This window comes from Corvus kubaryi, unplaced genomic scaffold (assembly GCF_017639235.1).
Source record: "Corvus kubaryi isolate FWS band 111438036 unplaced genomic scaffold, C.kubaryi_AGA036_p1.0 37383, whole genome shotgun sequence".
NCBI classification, from domain to species: domain Eukaryota; kingdom Metazoa; phylum Chordata; class Aves; order Passeriformes; family Corvidae; genus Corvus; species Corvus kubaryi.
Genome location: NW_024581125.1, coordinates 398,313 through 418,974, shown reverse-complemented (window position 1 = coordinate 418,974; position 20,662 = coordinate 398,313). Strand labels below are relative to the sequence as shown.

General features: G+C 51.1%; 1 long non-coding RNA gene across 2 annotated transcripts; it reads right to left on the bottom strand.

Moving 5' to 3' along the window:
• Positions 1–1,783: 1,783 nt before the first annotated feature.
• On the bottom strand, positions 1,784–18,723 carry LOC121668034. Of its 2 annotated transcripts, XR_006017230.1 has the most exons (3): positions 17,726–18,723; positions 2,917–3,093; positions 1,784–2,175 (listed from the first exon to the last, which is right to left on the bottom strand). It is a non-coding gene; the product is annotated as an uncharacterized LOC121668034 (long non-coding RNA). The 2 variants fall into 2 exon arrangements; XR_006017229.1 differs by lacking the exon at positions 17,726–18,723 and having other exon boundaries at positions 2,917–7,615.
• Positions 18,724–20,662: the final 1,939 nt, after the last annotated feature.

Sequence of the window (20,662 nt, the reverse complement as noted above, 5' to 3'; positions counted from 1 at the left end):
AAAGGGCCCGCGCCGCGGGCCGCCCGGGCACGGCGGCGGGGACGGCGCGGCTCGGGGGCAGCGGAGCGCCGCGTACTGACCTGAGCGGCGGGCGAGGCGGGGAAGCTGCGCGGCGATGGCCCCCCCGGCGCGGAGCGCGCCACCGACGGACTCAGCCCGTGACGGGTTCCGCCATCTTGGAAATTTTTTTAGATGGGGAGTCACGTGGTGCAACCATTTTTTCCCCGCGGCCAATCAGCGGGCGCGGGCTATTTATAGCCGCGCGGGGGGAAGGGAGCCAATCGGGCCCCGCCCCGCGCGCCCACGGCCACGCCCCGTGGCGCGCGGCCCGTCGCCATGGCGACCGGGGGGCGGGCCGGGGGCCGCCATGTTGGCGCCGAGCCCGCGGCCTCGCCGGGGTCGGGCTTGAGGATCGGGGTGGCAGGAGCGGGGTCCCGGCCCCACTGAGGCGGGCTGCGAGCCCACAGCAAATGCGATCCATACCGTGTCGACGGTATTGCAGCCAAACGTGAAACTTCGGGGTTTTTTTTTCCCCCCCTCTGGTTTTCCGCAGCCGCGATGCCGCTCCCGAGTGGGCTGTTTTGTTTTATCCCTCAGGTGTCGTCCGCAACGGCAAACAGCTGAAGCGAGGGATAAAGGACAGAAAGGGCAGGGCACGGCTCAACGTCTTTGCCTGAATTGCCGAGAGGGAATAAATAAAGACAGATAAAAACAAAAAGGAGTTGTCCGGCGCGCTTCCCACTAGCCGTGTTTTCGCGGCGACCATCAAACATTGAATTGATTTTTCAGCCGTACGTGGAATTACCCCATCGAACTGACACACCTCGTCTCATAAAACTCATATTTCGTTGTTTCACCTTCCATTCGCCCGCTGCCCAGAGCTCCCCGGGTCCTGCTCCGAGCGTTCCCGATGAGGGGAAGCCCAAGTGTATCTGGGGGGACCTGTGGGACACAATCCGATGGGAACATCCCGCCTGGGATGCATTATCCCATTATCCCATTATCCCCAGAGCTGCATCCCTGGGAGCGTCCGAGGCGAGGCTGGACACTGGGGCTTGGAGCACCCTGGGATGATGGCAAGGAGACTTTCCTGCTAAGCTTCCAAGGAGTTTCTTCCCATCCTTGCCTAAGACAAGCTGAAACATGACATTCCTTATTCGCAGGCAGCCATCCCAGCACGCTTCTGGTGGGCTTGATTAATTGGCTCTGGCTAAATTGTTTTTAAAACTTCCAGATTTTCCTTAAAGCAAAAAAAAAAAAAAAAATGAACTCGTGTCGTTCAGCCATCTGGATTTACATAAATTCCGGGACCTGATGGGAATTGCTAACAACTTTGTCCCTCTCTCAAAATCTGCATATATGTGGTAGTGTATATACACCGCTCCTCTTCTCTTTTACCTTTTTTGAGATATTTAGCATTTAAATTTTCATTTGAAAGGGCTGCCCTTATAAAAATCCCTGGCATATTGAGCCAACCCTTAAAATTGCTTTTTTTTTATGCAGTGAACAGGCTCCCCAGGGAATGGGCACGGCCCCGAGGCTGCCAGAGCTCCAGGAGCGCTTGGACACCGCTCTCAGGGATGCCCAGGGTGGGATTGGTGGGCTGTCTGTGCAGGGACGGGGGTTGGACAAGGATGATCCATCAATAATTTCTCCATCCCTGGCAGTGTCCAAGGCCAGGTTGGACACTGGGGCTTGGAGCAACCTGGAATAGTGGAAGGTGTCCCTGCCCGTGGCAGGGGGTGGACTCTGACAGTCCCGTCAGCAAAAACATCCCGTTAACTTCAGCTTTCCATCTTACTTTAATTTTAAGATAACAATTTATTCCCGCCAGCTTCCCACCATTACACTTTGACAGGTCTAGGCTCGAGCACACGAGCAGCATGGCTTGCCCTGGAGCAGGCCGGGAGTTTGGGGCTATTTTCCCTGGAATACACACCTGAGAGCACCACTGGCACTAAGAACGCCACTTCTGCCTAAAGCTGAAGCCCTTTCTGTTTCATTTTCAGCTTCTTTGGGCTCGTGGGCTTGTTTGTTGTTCTTTGGCTGGTGAGGTTTTGGGTTTCCTCGCGTGGTTGTTCTGCCCTCTTTATTCGGGGCCAGCTTGTGTGCTCGGAGGGATGGGGGAATATGTGTATAAATAACCTCCCAAATTATTTTTGAGTGTCAGGAGACCTGTGGGTGGAAGGGCTTCGGGGTTAGAAGGTTACCAAGGCAAGGTAATATTTGCCACAGCAACAGCTCTGCTGCTGGAAGTTGGCATAGGACACGCCTGCAGCAGCCAGGTGAGCATCTGCCCTCCCTTGTGGTCCCCATTTCTGCTGCAGCTGGGGGGTGATTTGGTCCCAAACCCTTTAAACATGGCTTACAACCAGTATTTTTGCCCCGGTGGTCACTGTAGGTTGTAGGTGTGCCCCACCTGTGTCCCCAGCCGAGCTGGGGGCTGTGGTGCAGAGCACTCTCCTGGCCACACCAGCTGCCTTCCCTCTCTGCACTGCTGGAGCAGTTTGGAAACAGGAAACGAGAGGAGCAAGCTGTGCCCTGAAAGTTGCCATGGAGTGTGAGTTTTACCTTCAGGTTTTGATTGATGCCGTACCTGTGGCTGTGGGTGTGAGTACATGTCTCTGTTAATACCCAGTCTAGGCTAACCTGTGCGTAATGGCAGAAAACTAAACCTTTGTCGTTGCTCGTGTGAATTAGACCTCAGAGATTCACGAGGGAAAGGCTCCTTGCTACAAGTTAAACCCAACATATTGGCTATAGCTGTATATAGTCTGTTTTTACTGTAATTGTAGCTGAAGAACTTACTCAGAAGCCAGTTGAAGCAGAAAATAAAAATCTAAAAAAAAATCCAACCCTGGCAGAGCTAATTCATAAAGATTTAAATAAAAAGCAATTACAGAACTTCCCGCCTACCTCCACCTCATCTTTAGCTGAACTCCTTGTTTGTCAGGAATGATTCCATTTTTTCTGTTCTCAAGCAGGAAACAGCCATCACAACACTCCAGCTAATTTCCCTCACTAGTCACAGGGAGCTGGTGAAAGTAAAATAGGGTGCTTCAGCTTTCCACTCCAATCCTGCCACTCCACAGCCTAAAAAAAAAGGAGGATAAAGTTAGGAAGAGAGCCAGCAGGAACTTCCTCTGGAGCCTAGACACCAAAGAAGTGCCGGTGCCACTTGGTTCTGTGGAGAAAGTCAAGCCTAGACACAATTTCCAGCCTGGTGATGGCTTCCTCTTCTTCCTCCTGATCATTCAAACGCCATCGCTGACCTCCCTTGGTTTTCCTGCCCCGCCCATCACCCTTCTGTGCTTAACCTCCCATTCCCTGTTCTCCATCTTTCCCACAGCACACTGCTTTACTCCTTTTTGGAGTAAAAACCCCATCAAGCCCCCCGAACTCACAACGCAGCTCTGATGGGACAGGCAGTGTTACATTTACATCGCCCCTCTCCTGTGTTCTGCCCCAACATACCTTTTGTTGTGGAGTTTTGTTCTGTTGTTACTGGGGGTTTTTTTTAATCCTGGTGAATTTTGCTTCAGCTGGATCTCCTCCTCCTCTCCTTGCACAACTCTTTCAGAGATACACACCTCTTCCTTACCCTGCTGCAGCCCTGTGTGGCTCAGAGCGAGCTGTGAGGCAGAACGAGGGGGTTCTCCTCCACTCCTGAGCCCCCCACGCCTGTGTTTGGCTGCAGGAGCCGTTCCCCAGCTTGGCTGCACACCCGACACTTCATCAAGTCTGCAGCACTCAGGGCCTGAAGAGCTGGAATCCTGAAGCACTACGAGCCAGACTCTCAGAAACAAGTTCTTGCTGTTGTTTTGGGCAAAAGCAAGTCCCTGTCCCCCACTTGGGGGGAAAAAAAGAGCAAGTGAAGTTCAAAATGAAGGTCACAATGTAAAGTTTGCTTTCTTCTCCATATTTACACTTTACTTTTGCTGATGGAGATACACTGGGTTGTTATGGCGGTCATTTTGCAATGCGCTTTTAAAATAAAACTCCTTGCTGAAGTTTGTTTTTAATATTTTTCTGGATTTGTATAAACTTCCTATTTGTTTAGCAGCTATGCTCTCGACTGTGTTATGGAACATCCTGACTTGGAAGGGATCCACAAGGATTCCTACTGCAGAGAGAAAAATTATTCTGGGGCCATTACAAACCACTGCCCAAAAGTTCTTACCGTGTCATCATCCCTCTAAATTACACTGAAGAATTAAGAGTATGACAGAAATCTCTTTTCCCCCCTCAACTGTTTTTTTGGTTCAGTCAATTTTAGTAGCACGCTTAAGGCTTAAATTTAGATAAAAAGCAGAAGTAAGTCTAAAATAAATACGGAATCTTTGTGAAGTCAAGGCTAGGGTAACTGTTGGATACACTTCGTTTATCAGTGCTCATTTTCTGATTCTTAATGGTAAAAACAAGGGAAATGGGTATCAATTTATTATATTTATTTTCATCCATGGCAGCTGCTGGGAGAATAATGTGGGGTGTGTCTCTCTGTAGTGGGAACCTTAGAGGAAATATTGATCCATTTTTCTATTCTGTCTCTTTCACCCAGAAAAAAAAAAAAAGCAACCAAAAAAGACATCATCCAGGGTGAAAACCAATTAAAATCTACATAAGTGTAAGAAAAACGTGACCAAAAAAAAAAACAAGCTAGAAATGAAAATATTTGCAGCCTGGCCCCTGGGTGTTGGTTTTACATGAAGATACTGACTTGCAGCTGAATGACGAGTAGGATATTTTTCTACTGAAATATTGATAGTAGATTACACTAAACCACAAACTATCTCCAGAAAGCCCATCATTTCTAATCCTAATGGTGTTTTCTTTCCCTTGGCTGACTACTACATTCATGAGATGATGGCTTTATTCTATCTGGGGGAAAAACTTTTTACCATACAGCTAAATTAACTTGTCAAAAGACTTCAAACTTCGGAAGCTTTTACAGCTCGATTCAAAGCTATTATTCAAGATTGAATGAGAAGGCTGTGGACTGTAAAAGCTGGCAAAAAAAAAAAAAATTCAAAAAAAAAATTTCAGCAGCATTCAGGAGTTGAATGGAACGCTTACTTTTTGTTCAGGTTGTGTGTGTTTCATTGAGCTGTCTCGGAAGAGCTGGATTTTCGTATTTTAAGGCAAAATGCTTCTTTCTGCTGCTCTGGAAGCTGTGACCCAGTCCGTGCTCTTTCACACACACTTGGTTATATTTAGTTTGTGCCAACCTAAATAAGTGTCAACCAGCTCTCCAGAAATGCGGGGAGCACAAAGGAGAACGGCCAGCAGCTAAATTGAGGCAGAACGAGAACACAATTAGACTTATTTTTATCCTTTTCTTTTAAAATCAGATCACAGACTATCTTACACTCAGCTCCAGCTTTCTCATGCAAATAAAAATGCCTGGTTTCAAGGAGCAGCAACTTTTAGATTTTGCAGACGAGGAGCAGCTGGCAGAGCTTGTGCTTGGAGTCTTTCCTGTCTCGGGTCCAATCTACTTTGGGCCAAAGCTGGAATAAAAAGCCGAGCCGACAATGGCAGCCCCCGGAAGGGAGCCCAGGGCTCTCTGGGAGAGCGTGCAAGCACGGTCAGGATGTGGCAGGATGGGCTCCACAATGGCCAGCACAGGGAGCAGCCTGGATTCGGGGTGTTCCGGAGGCAGGGAGCGCTGGGCACGGGAGCAAGCCTTCAGTACAGCTTGTCACCAAGGCCTGCGGGTGGGGAGGTTCTGCCCTCCACCAGGGACCCACCACCCACTCTCCTATTCAGGAGCCGAATTAGAGTCCCTGCACTGTTTGTGGAGATGCCCAGGCCTTGCAGCGCGTTCAAGCTCAGAGCACGCAACCACGGAACGGGGGACCCAAGCCCGCCAAGATCCCTCTTCTGCCTGACAGGTTCCTCCTCCCGAGGGACCGTGGCCATGGTGGAGCAGGACAGTGTCCCTCCTGCTGCAGAGACGGAGCACTGAGCAGCGGGGTGGGCAGGGTGCACGAGAGGACAGAGCAGGCAGGATGTTAACGTGCTTAGCTGATACACAGAGGGTTGAGGAATGTTTGGGTTCTGGAGTATCAGCACAGAATCATGGAATGGTTTGGGTTGGAAGGGACCCTAAGGCTCAGCCAGTCCCACCCCCCTGCCATGGGGACACCTCCCACTGTCCCAGGCTGCTCCGAGCCCTGTCCAACCTGGCCTTGGGCACTGCCAGGGATCCAGGGCAGCCACAGCTGCTCTGGGCACCCTGTGCCAGGGCCTGCCCACCCTTATACAAAGAATTTCCTTCTAAATCATCTTCCCATGATCTGAGCTTAGGTTTCGAGGGGGCCAGCAGCAGAGCACCAAGGTGGTTTAGAGCTCGGCAGTCCAGAAGCCAAGCTCTGGAGAGCACTGAATTGCTGCCTTCGTGATAAGGTACCAAGATGACCTCACGGTTTTGAGCACTTGAGACTGAAGTTGCACTGATAGATGATGTGTGGGGACAGAATTGCACAGACCTTTCAATTTCCCAGTTTTTCTCCCCTCTGTTCTGTTGCTCTGAGGGCTGTTTAATCTCATTTCATGTGGGTCACAGCATTTCCTGAATACCAATATCTATTAAAAGGCACCTGTGCTTTGCATTTGGCAAAACCTCAGCCGACCTGTTTTCCCTTTCCTATGGCAAAACCAAAATTAGCCAGCTTTGGACTGGAATCCACTAGAAAGCACTAAAATACCTCAAATTTTCTCTGTCTGCTCATCAAGGAGCAAGGAGTTTTTTCCTAATGCAAGCTCCTTAAATGTGGTATCTTGAAAACTCACGTTCCTTACGAGCACCTTCACCGAGTTCTTAAAAAGCATCACAGTAGAGCAGGATGTGCCAGCAGAAGTGTCCGGAATAGCAGCAGTGGCATCGAAATCATGAGAGGAATGTCTGAAAAGCCATTGAAGGGTTGCACTCAGACCCTGTCAAGGAGCTGGGTGGGACTCTGGAATCCGGCCCTCATTTGCAGATACGTTGTTTAATAGAAATGTAAGAAGTGAGTGCTGGCCCACTACTGACAAAAATAAAGTTTAGAATGTATTGGGATGAGAGGTCAGGGGAGTCAAAACCTCTGCAGCCCTGGAAATGTCTGTGTGTGTGACTGTAAAACACGGGCAGAAAGGAGAGCTACTTCCCTCCTCCAGGATCACTAGGCAAGATCGGGTCTGCGAAAGACCAGGAGGTTCCACAAGGGAAAAAAGGAAGAAAAAAGGCAGACTTCCCATTCTGAAACACAGCAGATCACAGAAAACCCATGGAAGCCTGGACTAGATCCAAGGGGATGTGTGTGCATCATTGCACTGGGATTGGTTTAGGATGTTCACACTATGATCCGAGGAGATGAGGCACATGGACCTTGATTCATCCTTATCAGGAGCTTCTTATCGGGTGGCCTGCTGCACATTAAAGACTCGGTTATCAGCAGAGCCTTTGTCTTGGATCGGGACGAGGGGCAGGAGGTGTTCTGCTCATACCCAGAGCCCAAGGAGCAGCGATCATGTGGTGGGAAGTGTAGTGCTCCAAAACTGGGATGTGCTTCTGTGGAACTGGGGAGACAGAAGGTGTTGGGGCTTTTTTCCCCTGCTTCTCTGGTCAAGGGAATCGTAAATCCCAAAATGGTTTGGGTTGGAAGAGACCTTAAAGCCCATCCAGTGCCACCCCCTGCCACGGGCAGGGACACCTCCCACTATCCCAGGCTGCTCCAAGCCCCAATGTCCAGCCTGGCCTGGGACACTGCCAGGGATCCAGGGGCAGCCCCAGCTGCTCTGGGCACCCTGTGCCAGCGCCTGCCCACCCTCCCAGGGAACGATTCCTTCCTCATGTCTAATCCAAACCTATCCTACTTCAGTGGAAGCCATTCCCTGTGTCCTGTCCCTCCATCTTTTGTCCAAAGTCCCTCTCCCGCTCTCTTGGAGCCCCTTTAGACACTAAAATGGGCTCTAAGTTCTCTCCAGAGCATTCTTCCTTCTCCAAGGTGAACACTCCCAGCTTGTCTCCTGTCTCATCTCTGGCACAAGAACACTTTTTATCACCTTGCTTTCGGTAAACCCAGACAGCTCTTTCATGGGAGTTTACTTGTTAAATTATCCACAGTGCTACAGATGCTCAGCTCTTTATTTTGGTCATATATTTCAAAGAATAGTTTCTCCAGCAAACAGTGCAACAGCTGTGGCTGATAAAACTCCTGGGTGCCATCATTATCCTTTTTCCTGATAGAGACTGTCACAGATTTACCATCGAGTTTTGGCTCGGATGCTGGTGCTCTGCAGCCAGCCAAAAATAAAATGGAGCTGGGTAGCCTTCACATGACAGAAGAAGGATTCCCAAGGTTGGAAAACTCATGGAACTGCAATTACCAGACCAGAGGAAGGAGCTGTGTCCAACACAGATACCAGAATCTAGTTTGGATGTGGCAGGGATCTGCAGTGATACATTCTCCCATGCTTGGCCACAGGGATCTTGCCACAGGACTGAGGATTTTGGAAGGTGGACTCCTGTGCCAACATGAAAGTTCTCTGCAGATCTCTTACATATTCCCAAGCTGAATTCCTAGAGCATCCATCAGTTTGGGGTGCCTCAGTTACTGACTGTCTACGAATCCATCTCTGAAGTCACACTCCAAAAACCTCTCCTGAGGTTTCTCCTAAAAAGTCGGACCTGGAAACCTCTCCAAAGGCATCCTTAGTCTTCAGCATGCAGCTGTACGGAGCGTGAGGTCACACCCTTGGCAGGATACGTACCTGCAGCTCTCGGAATCGTGTGACGGCCAGGTGAAGTGCTGGTTTCTGGGATGCACACACCTGAGCTCCCGGAACGGGCACCAGGCCACCAGGGAACACGGGAGCTTCGCAGCTTCCCCTCGCTGCCAGCCTGGACGGGATTCAAACCAGCAGAGAAACCATCCCTGCTCCCGAGGCATCCCATCTTCCGTGGGCTTTAATGAGCCAGCGGGACAGCCCCCGCTGCAGAACAGCAGCCTGACAGTTGGGTTTGAAGGAGCATTTTTGCTCTCCTGGACTTGAGCCCAAAGTCCCGCTTGGAGTAACTCACATTCACGTCAGCAGAACAGCCCCAGCCAAACACAAAGTTCTCTCTTTTTGTTTTTTTCTTCCCCTTTAATTAAACTGTTATTCTCTCAAATCAAATGCGAGCATTCTCCTCATTCCAAACTCAGAAAGATCACAGGTGAATGCTGCCAGTGAAATTAAAAACTGTCTTGAGACAGCTTTGCTTTAAGCAGAAAGCATCTTTTTTTTTTTTTTTTTTTTTTTGCTGGATGCCTCTTCACCGAGCCAACGGTTGGAACTGAAGTGGGGCAGGTTTTTAGACTGTCAAGTGCAGAAGATGTTTTCTGTCTGCATTCCTCCTTCAGAAGAGATAAACCAAGCCTAGAGAAATGAGGATGCTGCAGCTCCTCGTGTCGTGGAGGGGTGATCATGCCCAAAACACCCCGCTTGCCACAGGTGCTCCCTTCGTTCCCAGGGCCACCAGGAGCTTTGCTGGCAAAAACAAACCCTCCCTGTCACTGCTGCTTTGCTCATACCAGGTAGTGGCATTTCCAATGTTACTCATGCCCAGAAATCCCAGCGCCAGAAGGGCCACACTTACACCCAGCCTGGCTGCCTTCAGGTCACAAAAGAATAATTTATGTTGTAAAAGACGTTTGGGATTGCTGAGTCCAGCTGCCAACCCAGCACCACCACCACGTTCTCCACCAAACCACATCCACGCAGTTGCTGAACACTTCCAAGACTGGTGACTCCACCACTGCCTTGGGCAGCCTGTGCCGACTCTTTGCGACCCTTCCCATGAAGGAATATTCCCTTAAATCCAGTCTAAACCTCCCCTGGCACAACTTGGGGCCGTTCCCTCTCCTCCTGTCCCTGTTCCCTGGGAACAGAGCCCGACCCCCACCTGGCTGCCCCCTCCTGTCAGGGAGTTGCAGAACCCTCAGCTCCCACCAGCCCTTAAAAAACCTCTCGTTACAACCCTCAGCAATTTATTTCCAGCCTGCCTGGGTGTTTTGCAGCGAGTGGGGTACAGAAACCCTGGAGACTGACAGAAAACAACAGAGTTAAAAGAATGGAGTGGAATTACCCATCCCCTGCGCATTAACTGGCTTCAGATGGTACCAGCTTGCTGTTGTTTTTTCTGCCTCTCTGGCAGGGAGTGTTTTATTTGCTTAGTAAAGTTTTCACATGCAGTATGTTGTTGCTGTTTTGTTTTGTTTCTGAAATCCCTTACCTATATATTTATTACAGACAGATATTATACCCTGGCAGTAAAGGAATGCTGCAAAGTGCTAGTTAACTTCTCAGAGCTGCCTGAATAATTCCATAAATACGAGGGGACTGAAATGACAACAATAAAGGGATCTGTACTTTGAACAATAAATATGAACTGGAGCTCTGCTTTGGATTTGCGGCATGCTGCAGCTAATAGGTATTCAGCTTGTGTGGGCCACTGACATTTAAATAAACACATGTGCAGTCCAAGGGGGTTGGCTGCAGAGCCTCTTGTCAATTGAATCCAGCCCTGGGAACACTGAGAGAGTGGTTCAGGACTGCAGGAATTCCACGCTGGGCTCTAGCCCTCGGTGGGATCTCTCCTGAGACCATAAGATGTCCTCCATGGGGGAAAAATAAAAGATGGGGGGGGGGGACACAATGGGAATGAGGAGAGGGGCGTGGAAACCCCCCCCCCAAAATATGTGGCTTCAAAGAAATGCTGAAAATATTTATAAGAAAAATGCCTGGCAGGCTGCCCGCTGCAGGCTGAAGGAGAGCTCAGCTCCTCAAGCTGAGATAGCTCAGCAACCTTAACAGCATTCCTGCACTGCCTCGGGAAAAAATCACCTCTAAACAGGGCTGTTTCACGTGAATTTGCAGAGCCAGGCTGGAGTGTACTCTGAAAATCCATTCGTGCTGGGAGAGGAGCAGGAGGGATCCTGGGACAACACCTCCGTGCAGCTCCTGGGGCCTGCAGAGCCAGCTTTGGTTACGGTGGCACCAGCTTTCCTGCAAAGGTAGCCCTAAAATCAAGGATTGTTTGGCAGCATCAGACACACAGGGAGGGACAGGTGTACGTGGTCCTCGTCCTCTGCACCTCACACCAAAACATCTGAGAGACCTTGAAGTGTCTCCAGCACTTGTTTTGTGTGATTCCCGTAAACCTTAAGCATTCGTAGCCCACATATTCTCCCTCAGTATTGCAGAAAACACAATTTCACATCCAGGTGTTACCTTTTCCCTCACCAGGGCAAACGAGGGATGACCCAGGAACAAGGAGGCATCAGCTCTGGGGCTGTCAGCTGCAGAAGGAGGGAAGTGTCCAGTTTAAAAAATAAAATTAAATAAAACCAACAACAAAAACAAATTAAAAAAAAAAAAACCACACAAAAAAAAAATCCAAAGAAGAATGAATTGAGCTACTTATCACTGAGTTCAACACTGAGGCTGTACAACAACATTACAGATAATTAGAAAACTGGGATGGAAGGAAACCATTCTTTTGGTAGCTGGAATCGTGGCTCCTGGGGAATCCCTTGTGGCCACCAATGCGTGCAGAATGGGGGCAATTTACTTGATACTATGTACTCTGGTTTCTCAAAAGCTCCCTCACTGGGGGCACCTTGGAAATTAATCTCCCCTGGGATTAGAAGAAAGGTTCTCAGGTGAATTCCAAACCAGTAGGAAACAGAAAGGGACAGGTAGGAATAAATGGTGATTTTTCATGGCAGAGGGAATCCCAGTGGAATCCCTGAGCAGTTTGGGCTGTGGCATGTGCTGTTCTCAGAGCCTAAAGGATCAGGAAAAGGGGTATTGGAGCAATTTGCAGAAGAAAAAAAATAATGACTTAAAGCAGCAGAAATTGGTGAGAATTAGAAAAAAACTGCAAAGGACTGTGGGACATGGCAATAAAAGAGAGTCCCAGGTGCAGGAACACAAAACCAGGCTGAGTTCACCTCAGCCCCTCCCTCAGTATTCCCAAAGAAAGAGAGAATCCAAAGCAACCCTCAGTTCACTCCCAAGCAGCGAGCAAAGGAATGGACAGAGCACAAGGAATTCACAGAATTATGGAATGGTTTGGGCTGGAAGGGACCCTAAAATCATCCGGTGCCACCCCCTGCTATGGGCAGGGACGCCTTCCACTATCCCAGGCTGCTCCAAGCCCTGTCCAGCCTGGCTTTGGGCACTGGCAGGGATCCAGGGGCAGCCACAGCCTCCCCATCCTCCCAGGGAACAATTCCTTCCCAATATCCCATCCAACCCTGCCATTTAGGCATGGATGTAACTTCCAAGGCATGCTGCTAGGGTAGGGAAAAGGACAGTTTGGAGCAAGGGGATTTTTTTTTTTTCCCCATGACTTCCTTGCTGGAGGACAGTCAGGGAGAGAACCTTGTGTGTTAAAGTGTCTGGGAAAGAGTTTAGACGGATAAAACAAACAATAAAGTCACTGGAATCAATTACTTCTCATTGACAAAGTCATTTGTGCCTTGTAAAGGAAATTAAAGATGAAATAATTGAACTTGTAAGCAGTCACCCTAAGCTATTCCTCTTCCCAAATTTTACATTTTAAAAAGGAGGGCACACAGATGGACAGGGACACAGCCCTGGAGAATCAGCATCATCCCCATAAAGGGAGGTTTTGCCTCACCAAACCATGGTGGTCCTGTGAAAGGGTCGACACCTGGATTAGTTGTTCTGGTTTTCCTGGATTTCCAAAAACATTTCCAGTCTTTTTCACTGGGGGCTCTGAGGTGCCTTGGGATCAGAGGTTTGGTCCTTGCCCATGGCTCAAGGAAGAGGGGACCAAAACCAGAGTCCCTGGCTGCACAGGGACCTGAAGGGAGAGAGGGAGAGCTCGTGTCAGCACTCGGAGATGCGCAGAGCAGAAAACCAGCAGAGCACCTTGCCAAGCCCACGGCTGGGAGAGTGCAGAAAGCACGTCTGGGAAAGCAGCTCTCGGGGGAAGAGGCCCAGATCTCACTGGAAGCTTGGAAAAACCTGCCCTGAAGTGCAAGGCTGAAACAGCTCGTCTCAGGCTGGAGAGGTGCTCTGACAAGGCCATCACAGCCAGCACTGGAGGAACTTTTAGCAAAAGAGGGCTCCTGGGTTTGGGAGAAGCAGGCTCAGGGACTCCCTGGGGCTGAGCTCAGGGAGGCTCTGTCTCTGCTCCAGGAGTGGAACACAGAGCCCTGCCCAACCACCCCAGACCAGTCTCAGCCCAAAAGAGAGATTTTGCTAAAAAGCCTGTTCCAGAGGACAGGCACTGTTTAAAAACCTGTGTCTTTTTGGGGCATCACAGCTTCCTGGAGCGAGATCAGACTCTCTCCCCTTCGAGTATGAAGTTCCCACAGGGGCTGGATTATTTTCCTTCCATGTTTTACCACACAACGCAATTCCTTCACTTGTCTGCAATGACCAGAGAGCTGGAATTATCTCAGCTAGGGGAACACTTCCCTCAAGAACTGAAGAGAGCCAAATAGCCCCAGGAGATCGTTTGAGTCCTGTGAGAAGCTGCTCTAATACCTGCAATACATTTTGGTGATCTACCGCTGCGCCTTGGGCTCTGCTTAAGGAGCTGACTCCTCGTGTTGGGGAGCATTATGGAGATTTGTTTGCACTCAGCTGAGTTATTGCCAACCAGAAGGCTCTGCTAGCAATCACAGGACTGTATTTCTTGGTGATGGAAAGGTGATAGCATTGCACTAACACCAAAACCAAGCCCTTTTGCTCTGATGGGATGATTGCTGTTATCAGGGAGCCCTGTGATCCCTGCCCACAGGATGAGATGCTGCTCTACAAACCACAGGATCCCAGAAATTAAAAGTAAAGCTATCCACCCTTGAGAGAATCGCTCCTTTCTATCCTCAGCAAGATAGCAAGCCAAATTTAATTCAAATCAGAATTTCCTCACAGAGTGGCTGCAGCTGAGTGCCTGTGGGAATTCAGGAAATTACACTGGAAGGGAGAAGGGCTTGAGAATTTGGGGACAAGGAATCAAATCAATCCCTTGTATGGGACTGAGACAAAACCAAGGAGCTGCAAGACTTTAACTTGACAGGCTGGGAGAGCTGGGGGTGCTCACCTGGAGAAGGGAAGGATCCAGGGAGATTTTGCAGGGCCTGAAGGGGCTCCAAGAGAGCTGCAGAGGGCCTGGGGATGAGGGATGGAGAGACAGGACACAGGCAATGGCTTCCCACTGCCAGAGGGCAGGGCTGGATGGGATCTTGGGAAGGAATTGTTCCCTGGGAGAGAGGCCCTGGCACAGGGTGCCCCTGGATCCCTGGCAGTGCCCAAGGCCAGGTTGGAAAATAATCCACCCCTCAGAGCTACAGGAGCTCCGAGGCAGAGAAACCTCTTTAAAAGCCGAAAGCTACAGAGCAGCACTTCACTCCCAGTTAATTGATTTCCAGGTTGGTTTTGGTTTTGGTTTTGTTTTTTTGGTTTCTTTTAAGAGGGATGCTCCTGTGATCGGTTATTCCTTGACAGTTCCCCGCTTTCCGTAGGAAACCAGGCTCCTTCAGCGGTCCCAGCCGGCTCGGCTGAGAAACAGCCTTTCCCTCACAAGTTAATTATAGGAGAGGGCTGAGGGCTGCTCAGCTCCTTCCTCAGGCAGCCTGCACGGCAGCCTTGGCCACAGGAGTCCCCTGTGCGGCCAGCACCGCTCTGGAAGTCGGGAAGAACAGAGGGATAAATCAGGGGATTCACACGGCAGCGTTGTCCTCCCCGCTCAGCTGAGCTGTTTAACCCGTAGCCACCAGCCCTGGCTGTTCTTTACCAGAGCTTCTGGCCACAAATACTTGTGACCTCAAAAAAAGAAAAAATAAATTTATTTCTAGATTGCCCAAACAGCAGAAAATAGACACAACCTGTGCGTGTCCCAATGGACCTGGACCTCCCTGCTAAGAATAAAGAGACGGATTTCCTAAGATCTAAGATTCAATTTACTGCTGAGAACTCCCTCCCCCAAAAAAATTAATTAAAACTGCAGCGAGATACACTGATATCTAAAAATATGGGGGGTGGGGGGGAAATCAGGTTCAGGATTAGCATTTTGGTTTTAGCAGCTCGGCACTGAATCCGTAGATTGTTAAAACTGCCAGCAATTGATTCTTTTATTACCAGCTACCTGCTGAGAGCTGCCTGTGTTGATGTTTCACTGACAGCAGAACACTTCCTACCCTGTTATTACCTGAAACCACTTGGAAAAATAACACATCCAGCAGGCTGCCATGAAGACATCCTGGAGATGGGAGCTGCCATCGGCGATGCTGACATTTCAGGGTGTGTTTAGGACACCACGTGGGGTTAAACCATCTGTAATGGTTTAAAACAAGCTCGGTTGATCAGGTCCATGGTAGCTGCAGCACCTTCCAGCAGGTAATGGTGGTTTTTGTAAATAGGTGGTAGAAATGGGGCCTTTATGAACACCCAGATCACACAATGCTGCTGTCTTCCATCACGAAATGGTTGGGGTTGGAAGCAACCTTAAAATCCATCTCATTCCACCCCCCTGCCATGGGCAGGGACACCTTGCACTATCCCAGGCCGCTCCAAGCCCTGTCCAGCCTGGCCTTGGACACTGCCAGGGATGTTGCCACAGCCTCTTACTGGCACTTCTCAGCTGGTTATTCCAGCTGCAATCAAAACCCCCCTGCGACATCCCCAGGAAATTGTCACAGCCAAGCGCACTTTGCTGTGAGCCCGATATAAACTCTCTCCATCTGACCAGCCGGGTTGCCTTCCCCAGTTCCAACAGCAGCCTTAAATAAACCCACTCTTCCACAGTGAGGACAGCAGCTGCTTCACAGGCAGCTAGAAATTTTGCTGTGGTTCTCAGGAGAGAAGGCAGGAGTCCCTGGAAAGACCAAGGGAAGCAGAAGCTGAACTGTGTTGAGAAGATGTCGGTGGCAGAGGGTTTCTCCCCGCTCTTTGTAGTGCCTCCAAAACACCCTGATGGTGTCAATTTTTCTCCTTTTGTTGCCCCCCCTGTCACAAACACCAATCCCTGCCTTCCCACCCAGCCCCTCACCATCAGCAGAGATGAAACAAACATCTGGGCTGCCCCTGCCAAGGGCAGTGCCAAACCCACCGCTGCCCGCGCCCTGCCTCAGGGGCAGCATTGGCACAGCCAGCAACAGAGGGAGCTTGGCTTTTTGCATGTCCGACCAACAGAACGGCTATTTAAAAATACCCTTGGCAAGGGGGTGGCAGAGAGGGCCTGAAAGTACACATCAAAGTACCTAAAACCTGCAGGGACCCACCGAGACATCGGGGGAGAGGGTTTAGTGCTCCAGACAGCAAAGAGGGACACATTGTGAGAGCTGCATGGAAAGGAAAGCGCTGCCTTTTCAGAGGGCAGCCAGAAATGGAGTTTCATTTCAGGGAGTTTGGGTCGGTTTGGGGTCTGGATTTTCCTTTTGTGACCTTCTTTGTGGAAGGGGAGGCAGGCAAGTGCCAGGGTTGAGCCAGGATGGGCTCGAGGATAAGCAGCTTGCCCAGCAGCAGAGGAAGCAGACACTGGGACCCTTCCCTCCTCTCTGCCCAACAGGCAGCCAGGAGTAGAAAAGCAGGGAGAAAGCAGGTAGGCATCCAGGGAAACCTCCTTGGGCTCCTTGTTGCCAAACTGAACCCACAAAACATCTCCATATCAGCACAAGAGGGTTCCTGCCCCAACCCCGTCAGAATCCCCATCTGCCTGAAGGGTTTCTCACAAGGTGATCCAGCAGAGGCTGTCTCCACAGGTCCCTGGAGGCATCCCGGCCCCAGATGGATCTTCAGGATGCCCTTCTCCCCAAGAGCACACCAGTTCTGGCTGTGAAAACACGCTGCGTTAGGTTAAAGGTTGGACTCGGTCCCGGGAGCCTTTTCCAACCTGAACCATTCTGTGGTTCTACAAAGAGCGGTCCATGAAGGTTCTGCTCCTCTTTTCCACACCTGTAAGTCCTGGGGGCTAAAGGACCAGAAGAAAAGAGCAGCAGAGAGAGCCCAGTTCCCCAGAATTGCCACAAAAGCTGCAGGAGGGTGTGAGCACGAAGTAGACACAGAAGTGGCCACAAGCAAGAGTGGGATGGAAAGCAGTATTTTCCAAAGGGAATGGGGTGGGATGCCATCACCAGGGTTATACACCTGAGGCAGCCCATGTGGTGAGAACAGCCTGGGGTGGGCTGCAGGGGTGCTGGGCTTTACTGGGCCCATGGTGGGAAGGGGATTAGCAAAACAGAAACACTCAAAGATAACTCTGTGCAACAATTCCTTTGGAGATCTGGGCTTTGGGGTAGAATTCCTGCAAACAGAGAAAGCCATGGACACCTAGAGGTGTCCCAGCTCTAGAGGAATGCCTCGAAATAGGGTGGGAGAACAAGGTAAAGAGCAACCCTCAGGCTGAAGGGTCAGGGCACAGAGCGAGCCACGTGGATGTGGCGCTTGGGGACACGGATTAGTGGGGGACAATGTTCTTAGAGGGCTTTCCCAACCTTACTGATGCTGTGTGGAAGGAGGGCAGCGCCTCAGCTGGAGCCAGCACCGTGTTTTCAGTGCTGGAACTCCTGGGAAACAGGGCCCGACCTGAAGGTGTCCACAGAGTGCAGAGGAGATCCAGCCCCAGGTGCGCTGCCAGAGGGTTTGATCGAGGCCAAGGCTGGGAGCGCAGGAGCCCAGAGAATGTTTGTGGTTTGATGCAGGACAGGGAGAAGCCATCACTTACCTGGCAATAAGGGATAACAGAGCGCTGCACGTGGTCCCACAAGCTTCCCTGACAGCAACCACACGCAAACGAGCTGGAAACCGGCTCAAACACTGCAGGAAATGAGGAGCTGCGAGATCCAGCAGAGACACGAGCCTGGAGATGATGACTTTCCATGCTCCATGCTGCCCGTTCCCACTCTGCTGAGGAGCTGACTGGGGGACTACAGGCAGGGTCATCCCACACTCTCCCCTCTGTTTCCTCAGCAGAGCTCTTGGATCACCTGCCCATGATCCAGGGCTGATGGAGGATGATCCCACCATCCCTCCTTAGGCCCAGATCCCCGTGAACTTGAGGAGAGAAACAAGGACTGATGTCTTTCGAAGGGAAGTGCTGCCCTGTTGAACAGTGGATTGCATGATCTGAACCAGAAGCAAAAGATCTCCTCTCATCCCACTCCAGGCCCATAATTTTATAGGGCCAGCACCACAGGGAAGAGCTCGAGGTCACACAGGGAAATCATGCACATGCAGGAAGGCAAGAGCAGGGCAGAAAAACAATTTAAAAGAAAAAAGAAAAAAAGAAAAAACCCAAGTGGCAGTGGTTAATTATTCAGTGTTTCAGCTACTTTCCCCTCAGAAAACAGGAACTCCTGGGGCTGGAGAACACTCTAAGGAGCAGGAGGAGGGCCTGATCCTCTCAGTGCCATGGGAAGCCTCTGGAGCCCAGCATCTGATTCCAGTTCAGCCATTTATTCAGCATGGAGGCTCCCAGGTGGGTCCCTGTCCCCTGTTCTGTTTCTGGGGCAGGCAGGAGGTGCACAAATCCTGGAGATCAGCATTCCCCACCTCCTGTCCCTCATATCAGTGGGACCATCACCTCCACCCTGTCCAGCCTAAGCACATCCATCTTTCACAGGCAGGATCGTGCACTTCCACTCCTCAAGGGCCCTGAGACTGGCTTCCCATTAAGGGAAGGGGAGCCCTCCAGTCTGGGATACGCTGCTGAGGACCATTGCACAGCCAAAAGATGAGTTATTGAACTCAGCCTCTCAGGCTGGCATCACCAGGAGCTGTGCAGCACGTGGAAGCCCCTTGCCCATCCTTCCAGCACCGGCTAGAAGCGGAGGAGAGCCACAAGCCACCCGCACCAGGCTGGCATGGCTTGGGGTCCGCTGCTCCAGAAAGAGCCTGGTGGCATGAGGGACACCAAAGCCACACTTGCAGCAGCCCCATGAGACAGAGAACCTGGGAAGGGATGGGGATGCTTTGGCACCCCTTGGCTGTAGGGAAAACAGCTCTGAAAACTGCGTGCCCGGAGCAGTTTTCCCTCTCTCCTCCACCCCCTTCTTTCTGGGAGCAGAGCTGGGTTTATTCATCCCCTCTCCATTGATGCTGGCGTGCGTCACCAGCTGCACGGGTGTGGGAGGTGCAAGCGTGCCTCAGTCAAATCCCAGCCTTTCAGCTTAATAACACCTCAGGGGCACGGAGAAAAACAGCAGGGGAAATAAATGATCCGACAATATCAGCTGAAAAGGAAGGGGGAGAAAAAAAAAAAACCAACAAAAAACCCCACCCCAAAACCTCCGCAGCAGGAGGTGAAGGAAAAACAACGCCTGGAAAAAAAATACATCAATAAATAATTGAATCTCATTTTCTTTTGCACGAGGCAGATAAATCTCAGAATGGTTGGGGTTGGGAGGGAGCTGGAAGCTCATCCTGTTCTACCCCCTGCTACAGGCAGGGATACATCCCACTGTCCCAGGCTGCTCCAAGCCCCAATGTCCAGCCTGGCCTTGGACACTGCCAGGGATCCAGGGGCAGCCACAGCTGCTCTGGGCACCCTGTGCCAGGGCCTGCCCACCCTCACAGGGAAGGATTCCTTCCTAAAAAAGCGATTTGTTAAGGATAGATGGTTGATGGTAGGACCCTGGACCAGGGATGCTGAGCACAGGACAAGGGGATTGGGCTGCACCAGTCCTGGGGGAAGGTCAGTGCCACCTCACCCCACTCCACCAAACCCCAGAGAGCTGGGCAGGATGGCACTTAAACCAAACAAGCCACGTAGCCAGCACTGACCACGGGCACTGGGGCTTTGGGGAGCTCCTTTTAGGAGGAGGGTTGGACACCTGGGAAGAGGCTGAACCGAGAGCTGGGCAACGTCAGCGTGGCAGCCCCCAGCCCTGGCAGCGCCCACCCCCACAGGCACCTCCAAAGGCAGACTCTCTGCCACAGGGAATCCTTAGGGTTGGAAACAACCTCCAAGGTCGTCAAGTCTGACTTCCAGCCAAGGACCACCATGCCCACTAAACTGCAGAGCACCACATCCACTCATTTTTGAGCACTTCCAAGGACGGTGACTCCACCAGCACTGCCCTGGGCAGCCTGCAGCACGCTTGCTCCCTGACTGTATCCCCTGGAGAGCTGACACACCAGCCCAGGCATGGGAATCAGGCAGACACGTATTATCCAGGTGAGGGTGAGAGGAGGCATTTTGTCTGCTCGGTGGTTCCAAGCAGCTCCAGCAGATCCCATGGATGTGATGATGGCTGCACTACTGCCAGGGACATCCCGCTGGGCTTGCAGAACCTGACACCTTCCCACTCCACAGTGGAACCAGCCATTCACCTCGTGGTGAACACCCCAAAAATGCAAGTGGCTTGCACCGCAGGAGAGGGAATACAGCGAGTGGAGGACAGCAGACATATCCCATGGGATGAGGGAGAGGATGCCGGCTCCCACACACACAGGATTCCTTTAGAGCCGGGTAACAGTGCCCATCCCCAGACAAGGAGTCTTACACCTGAGTGGCCTCAAGAGGAGCAGCACAGACCCACATCCCCAGCTGGGGAGGCAGGAAAGCTGGCAGGAGCCCATTCATCCCATTACAGTGAACTTTCCCAGGTATTCAGCCACAGGGAAAGCTGTGCTTCGAGAACAGCACTTAGCAGGGAAGCAC